The following is an 8,669-nucleotide window of genomic DNA, read 5'->3' as shown; positions in this document are numbered from 1 at the left end:
TCAATTGACTTCTCCGTTTCGTCAAAGTAAGGTATGGCATAGTTGCACCAGGATATTTAAAATTATGATGTCTAGGTTTCTGATGGCTCACAAGGGAGCGGATTTTAGGAAGAGGAGTAAATAATGTTCTTATGTTGTATTTTCTAAGAACCTTCGCCAACTTGGGTGAGACAGAGCTTATGTATGGAATAGAAATATTACCTTTTAGACTAACTGTCTCTTCATTACGGCGACCGGGAGGATTAAATAGGAATTTATCAGTAGTTTTTTGAGAATAACCATTTAGTTGAAAAGTAGACTTGAGAAAACTGAGTTCTTTATTAAGTTCTATTTCATCATCAAGAAGAGGGCGAGCACGATAACCTAGAGTAGAAATGATTCCAAGCTTCTGAGGAGGATAATAATGGGAATGACCGTGGAGATATCTGTTAGTGTATGTAGGTTTTCTTTAAATCGAGATTTTTAGTTATTCTGGGGAACGTGTCAGTTTGACGTCCAAAAAAGGAAGAGAACCATTAACTTCAAACTCAGCCGTAAAATTTATGTTTTGGTGTTGACTATTTAGATGATCCACGAAGTTCAGAAGAGATTCACGGCCACGGCTCCAAATCAGGAAAATGTCATCAATATATCTTTTCCAAATTCTTGATTTTAAAGGATAGGAAGAGATGGCTTTAACTTCCACATCTTCTAGATAGATGTTAGCAGGTACAGGAGACAACGGATTATCCATTGCAAAACCATGATTCTGTTTATAGGTGGTATCCTGAAATTTGAAGTATCCTGAGTCGATGCAATGAGTAAGTAAGGCTTACTCATTGCATCGACTCAGGATCTTTTAGAACTTTTAGATAATTTCTCCTTGAGTAGAACAAGAACTTTGTCTGTAGGAACATTGGTGAATAAGGAGATTATGTCAAAGCTTGCCATGATTTCATCTTCCTTAATAATGATATCTTTTATACATGATACGAAATCCGCGGAGTTTTTAATAAAGGACGATGACTTACCAGAAAAACATTTGAGAGATTTTTACTAGATATTTGGAAAGATTATATGTTGGAGAGTCAGTTCTTTCTACTATAGGTCGAAGTGGGATATTTGCCTTATGAATTTTGAGAAGTCCATATAATTGTGGTATAAGCAAATGGAGATAACATATTGAAAGGCGAATTATTCTAGGTAGTTCAGAGTGAATTGTTGGTTCGGTTGTGGAACTCACGAGTGGGATCTCTCTCTCTCTCTCTCTCTCTCGAGCATCGAGTAAGTCACTCCGTAATAATTCCATCATCTTATTTTGATATTCATCAATGTTAAGAACAACTGTGGCGTTGCCTTTATCCGCGAGAAGAATAATTATATTTTTGTTGTTTTGTAACTTCTTAAGAGCCTGTCGTTCCGATGAAGAAATGTTGTCTGTAGGGGATTTGGCGTTATTGATGACGAAAATGGATTCAATGCGGAATAGGTTTGCCTCTTGCGTAGGAAGAAAGCAGGGGTAGCTTTTTCTATCTTAGTAAGTAATAATTCTTTCGGAATAGACCTAGGAGATAAAACGATTTAGGCCTTTACTAAGGATGCTTTTGTCTGCATTAGAAAGATCATACGTTGATTTGTTAATCACTACTTTGTCAGGATGGAGGTGTGGTTTCAAAGAAGTCAAATTACTTTGTGTTTTTTTAAGGGCGTCAAAATTTTTAATAAGTTTCAATTTATTTTCATTCTGAATTTATCGGCTTGAGATTCACTTCTCACTCTAATAAGATTCCAACTGTCACTACCTAGAGATTGTTCAATTTCCTGAGATAACGTGGTTTTTTTATTAAATAAAAAAGCGAGAGTGCGTTTTCTATCAAATATCCTCTCGGTGAGAAGATCTAACTTTGCCCTATGATAAATCCTTTTAGCTCTTTCCGTTTTAATGTTTTCTTTAAAGGAGATAAACCTAGGAAACACGGCATGGAATTTACAGCGGCTTGAATTCCATGCCGTGAGAAATGCAAACAAAATATGTCGTACTAGTTGTGTCGTACTGATTGAACAATCTCTAGGTAGTGACAGTTGGAATCTCATTAGAGTGAGAAGTGAATCTCAAGCAGCCAAAATTCAAAATGACAGTAAATTTAAACGTATTAAAAAATTTGATGCCTTTAAAAAATACAAAGTAATTTGACTTCTTTGAAACCACACCTCCATCCTGTCAAAGTTTTGATTAACAAATCCTCAGTAAAGGCCTAAATTTCGTTTTAACTCCTAAGTCTATTCCGAAAGAATTACTACTTACTAAGATATAAAAAGCTACCCCTCCTTTCTTCCTACCCAAGGGGCAAACCTACTCTTCATCGAATCAACTTTCATCATCAATAACGCCAAACCCCCCTACAGACAATATTTCTTCATCGGAACTACAGGCACTTAAGACGTTACAAAACAACAAAAATATAATTAGTCTTCCTGCAGATAAAGGTAGCGCCACATTGTTCTTAACATTGATGAATATCAAAATAAGACGATGGAATTATTACGGAGTGACTTCCTCGATCCTCGAGAGAGATCCCACTCATGAACTGCACAACCGAACCAACAATTCACTCTGAACTACCTAGAAACATTCGCCTTTCAATACGTTCTCTCCATCTGCTTTTACCACATTTATATGGACTTCCCAAAATTCACAAGGCAAATACCCCACTTCGACCTATTGTAGAAGGAATTGACTCTCCAACATACAACCTTTCCAAATATCTAGCAAAATCTCTCAAACGTTTTCCGGTAAGTCATCGAGCTTTATTAACCATCTTACCAACCATGATGGATCAAATATGCATCCTCCTTCATTTCGTACCCATCATATAATTGAAGGTAATGTCAATGGTATTACAATTTTAATAGGCACTTCGCATCCATGATAACCTTGACATCTATAGACGTCTTGGCCGGTAGCGTGGTCAAAAACTCCACGGATTGCATATCATGTATAAAAGATATCATTATTAAGGAAGATGAAATCATGGCAAGCTTTGACATAGGCTCCTTATTCAACAGTGTTCCTACAGACGAAGTTCTTCTTCTACTGACGGAAAAATTATCTAAAAAGGTCATGGCCTAATTTACTTATTTGCATCAACTCAGGATACTTCAAATTTCAGGATACCATCTATAAACAGAATCATGGTCATGCAATGGGTAATCCGTTGTCTCCTGTACGTGCTAACATCTATCTAGAAGATCTGGAAGTGAAAGCCATCTCTTACTATCCTTTAAAACCAAGAATTTGGAAAAGATATATTGATGACATTTTCCTGATTTGGAGCCGTGGCCGTGAATCTCTTCTGAACTTCGTGGATCATCTAAATAGTCAACACCAAAACATAAAATTTACGGCTGAGTTTGAAGTTAATGGTTCTCTTCCTTTTTTGGATGTCAAACTGACACGTTCCCCAGAAAAACTTAAAATCTCGATTTAAAGAAAACCTACATACACTAACAGATATCTCCATGGTCATTCCCATCATTATCCTCCTCTGTAGCTTGGATCATTTCTACTTTAGGACGTCGTGCTCGCTCTCTTCTTGGTGATGAGAAAGAACTCAATTTTCTCAAGTCTACTTTTCAACTAAATGGTTATTCTCAAAAAAAAAAAAAAACTGATAGATTCCTATTTAACCCTCCCGGTCGTCGTAATGAAGAGACCATTAGTCTAAAAGGTAATATTTCTATTCCATACATAAACTCTGTCTCACTCAATTGGCCAAGGTTCTTAGAAAAATACAACATAAGAACTGTATTTGTTTAGGAGTGTCCCTTGTTTTAATACATTGGCTAACATTACTCAACTATGTGACTGTGACGTCACATACACTGGCTCTACTATTAGGTCTTTATGGACTAGACTAAGAGTACTTCAGGGACTGCAATATTCCCATTCCGGAATATCTGAACACAATGGTTAATGGTTTCTTAACTTTGTTGGTATATTTTCCAGAGTTCGTTTTTTAATGTTCTGTAGTTATCTACATGTTTTAACTTTCTTGGTAGGTTGTTGAATTGCGTGGGTATCTGATGTGATCTAACGAAAGAACCGTATGAGTTGTTGAAGGATGTGGGGATGTTCTAGGTCGTGCTATACGATATGTGTCTCTGTTGTTTCTATAGGTGATGTTGAAATAATTCCTTGTTAATGTCATGTAGTGTTTCAGGTTTTTAATGCTCAGAATTCTGTGTATCGCCATGTGCTTGTCGGATATTGGTTGTTGCGTGTAAGGTGTCCAGATCACTGTTTTCACGATTTTCCTGTGTAGTGTTTCTAATTTTGTTAGGTGGCTGTTTGATGTATTTGCATAGACTGTTATTCCGTATCTGAGTAGGGATTCGCAGATACCGTGGTATAGGAGTTTTTTTTTATGTTGGGTGGAATAATGTCTTTAACTTGGAAGAGTTTTTCTGCGATGATCCGGAGTTTGGTGTGTAGTTTTCTATATGTTCTGTCCATTTAAGGTGGGAATCTATATAGAGACCGAGGTATTTTGCGTGTATTACAAGTTTGATTACGGAACATTGGCAGGTATTTTTGTTGTTAATGCAGCCGTATGTGTGACAATGTATCGTTAGTGATGCGGGGCGTATGATTCTTGGGTTGTGTATTATCAACATCTGTGTTTGGTGCCGTTGATTAGAATTGCGTTTTGGTGGAAGTATGTTGTGATTTCGTTTAGGTCTTGTTGTGCTTTGCAGAGAGCTGTGTTAATGTCTGTGTGGATTGTTAGTAGTGCAGTTTCCGGGAGAAAAACACGCTTGCCCGTGCCAGAGACAGGGCCGGCTCTACCGGCGGTGCAAGACGTGCATTTGGTTACACGGGGTGACAAGTTTTTTGGGGCGGAAAAGTTGGCATAAACTATACGAAAAATAAGGGAGGAGGGGACGGCAAAATATGCTACTGCACGGGATGACAATTCGAAAAATAAGGGAGAAGGGGCGGCAAAATTCCTAGGGACGGCCCTGGCCAGAGATCGACTAACTCAGAATCGGCCGATAATAGGCTTAAAAAATTTCCTCTAGTCGCAGACTAGATTTGAATGCAAGTCTGCCTTCGTTCGGTCGAGCACTGTGGTGTGCAAAAGCCACATCCACTGTTCTATGGAAATCTCATTTAATGGATAATCAGTTCCCGACGGTTCAAACCTTCCTTCACTTGTGAACGACTTTATTCGCCTGTTGGTATCTTCTGGTATGTCTAATTCATTTACTTTTAATGACACATTAGTCTTTAGTGTTAGAACCACGAAGATATCTACTCCGAGGTCGTCCTCTTTTCTACTTAATTGCCGGTGGCAATTGGCAATTCTGTGCTTTTTTTTTTTTTTTGGTTGCACCTCAGAAAGTAACAAGGTCTGGTTACTTGAGTCATGTTCACTCTTCTCCTGAATATCAATACTGGAAGTATCCCGCTGTGTACAGATCTCAACAGTCAGACTTTTAGCAGCACTAAGCAGCATAGCAAGTTGGTCCTGCGAAATGATCACTTCACCCTTGTACATAAAATCTATTATTTTTAAATCCGTGTATTTTATATCTTTGAGAATAACAACTGGATGTTTACAAGAGTTTTCAAGAAATATGCCATAAAAGAAAGAACTGCAAGCAGACAACACTATTTTGTGTGCTTTAAGTCTCTTACCTTCACATACTAAAATCACATCTACAAACGTTTCAGTAAAACGTAATTGATTAAAAGCAGTTAGTACATCATTGACATGGTGATTATTCCTTCGTAAACAGATCTGCTGAGCCTCCATCTTCGTAATCTAGTAACAATTTTATTTTTAAGTTAACAAATAACAAGTTGGAAAAATGAAACTAGCACCAAAATTGTTGTCTTTACCAGCAATACAATGGTAGTCATACACGTGTAAATTAGGCCTAACTCGATGCGTATACGAAACTCCAATCAGTGAAAAATGACACCCCATTACTGACTTTACTCACCACATTAATGACTTCATGTATCCCCGGAATGTCTGATCACACATATACCATCAATATAATAATTCAACTTCGGCACAAACTAATAATGTAAACACGAGAACTGAAAATTATCCGACATTAACTAATACGCCACCAGTTTAAAAAAAGAAATCAGCTAATGCTTTTTACTGTATAGGGAGTAGGTGTGGCCGTTTTAGCCCTATCTAACTTTTGGAGACTGAGTGGACAGGGATGACTAGCAACCAATCAGAGATAGCTGGCCCAAGGTTATCACTAAGTGAATCACCATGCAATAAGCAGATGGCTAACAAGTGCTGCCATCTCGTGGTGGCACTTGTTAGCCACCACGAGATGGCGTAATCCTAACACAATATTTGTAATGTCTGAAAATAGTGTGGGGTCGACGGTCGATTTTCTCGAGCTTACTTTTTTTCTTTCTTTTTTTTTACGGGATGAACAACCCGAGTTTCCGGGAGAAAAACCCCACTTGCCCATGCCAGAGATCGACTAACTCGGGAACCGGTCGAAAAAAAAAAAAAGCTTAGAAAATGTTTCTGTAGTCGGCTACTAGATTCTAACCCCACTCGTCATTCATGCGGTCAAATGCCATGGAGTACAAACGCACTTCCACTGAAGTATATTTTATTAAAACGATAACAAGTAAATACATAATACTAAAATATTTACATCATAAATAGATATATACATATAGATTACATTCAGGTTTAACACTTAATACCTTTGTACCTACTGTTATCAGAACAATAACAAATAAATACATAGTAGTAAAAATAAACACATCATAAGCAGATATATGCATCATATATTTACATTTGTTTTAACCTCCTTAGAGGTACTGTATTACTATTTGTTACAAGTAATTCATTTTGTGAATTTACTTCTCATAGTCTTTAACAGGGATCAGTTACATGACATTTCAATTAGTTACATTCAGGTTTAACTCTTAATACCTTTGTATTACTGTTATTATACAAATAAAAATAAATACACAGCAGTGAAATAGATACATCATTGATAGATATATTCATCATATGTTTGCATATGCTTTAACCTCCTTAAGGGTATGACCATTTGTTACAAATACTGTAATTCATTTTGTGAATTTACTTCTCATAGTCTTTAACAGGGATCAGTTATATGACATTTCAATTAGTTAATTTAAGTTTAACTCTTAATACCTTTGTATTACTGTTATTATACAAATAAAAATAAAAACCACTGCACTATACAGGTTCAGATTTACACGGGCTCGAGTTTCGATTTAATCATTAAAAATCGATTACTGACCAGCTAATATAGTACAGGCTTTGGAGACGTTAAATGAGTCTCTACATTTGAAATTCAAATTGTGGTTTACCTCCAGATTTCAGGACTGCTATAGATAATTAAACAACAGTGTACAGAGAGAAAGAAACTGAAGATGAGATAGTGAGCTTTTATCAGAAAAAATGTTGATTACAACATAACAAACCACTGAATTAGAAAATTTTATTTAATACTCTGTTGGTCTTCCTTTGTCGACTGTTAATACCGATTCTCTTCAATTCCCTGCGCACAAGTCAGTGAGGGCTAGAGAACAGCCTTCATTAAATGCTTTGGTCAATTGCTGTACACATGAAGTTCTGTTTGTCCATGGAAGCCCTGTCAGACGAAGGCGATCTCGTTCCTGAGAGTCTTAGGATCACAGTTATGCTCTTTATACAAGCAATGTGGGTTATTTTTCGCTGATTACAAACGGGATGCCTCATCTTTCGAGAATCCTGTCAGTTGCATTGTTTTCATAATCGTAGCTCCAACCAGACGGCCACATACAATAAGCCCTTTCCCGAAAGATTCTTTGTTTTTTCCCACTGTGATCACCATTACAGACGATTACTGCCCAGCAGCATCCTTCAATAGCTGCCTAGACACGTGTCGACTTACGTGGACAAGTATTTTCCATATATAGGTGAGTTATAACGTTTATATATACCTGCGTAGTGGTTTGTAATTCAGTAGCTGGTATGTGTAGTCACAGTTCTAAGTACAATATTGTAAAATGGCGGCATAAGAACTTTAAAAAAAGTTGGATTTTATTTAGAACTAATGAATATTATCTAGAGTACCATGATTAGGGCGTCCAAAAAGTCACTCCCCCCCGTTGAATTTCACGATTTACGCGTGATTATCTGGCACTATATCTAAACAAGTATATAGTGCTGAGTAAACCGTGCCAGAGTGTTACATTGTTTTGTTCATCTTTTTTCCCCACTATTTTATATCAGTCCTCATTGGCTGGGGATTTATAAAATCGTAAAAAACAAAGTAAGGCTATATTTAATAGCATACTAATGTGAAGGAAATGACGTTTGCATTCATAGCTAGGCTGATCGATCAACTAGGTTCCTAAGTTGATCGATCTCTGGCAATGGCAAGCAGAATTTCTCCTGGAAACTTTGGCGCTTGTCTATATTGCCTGTGTAACTCGGTGTGCAGCCGTGCGTTTCCAGAACATACCATATGCCGTTCACGGCGCTAAATTGCCAGCATAAGAAGTCTCGTAAGTTCGATTCTAGTCGCCAACAGAGGAACTTTTCTAAGTTTCTTTCGACCGGTTCTCGAGTCGAAAAAACCCGCTTGCCTGTCACGTGCAAGCGGATTTTTCCCTCTGGGAAGCTGGTTTT

Source organism: Typopeltis vanoorti, chromosome 20 (genome assembly GCF_054136105.1).
Source record: "Typopeltis vanoorti isolate ZY-2024b chromosome 20, IOZ_Tvanoo_1.0, whole genome shotgun sequence".
Lineage (NCBI taxonomy): Eukaryota > Metazoa > Arthropoda > Arachnida > Uropygi > Thelyphonidae > Typopeltis > Typopeltis vanoorti.
This window is presented reverse-complemented; position numbering follows the sequence as displayed.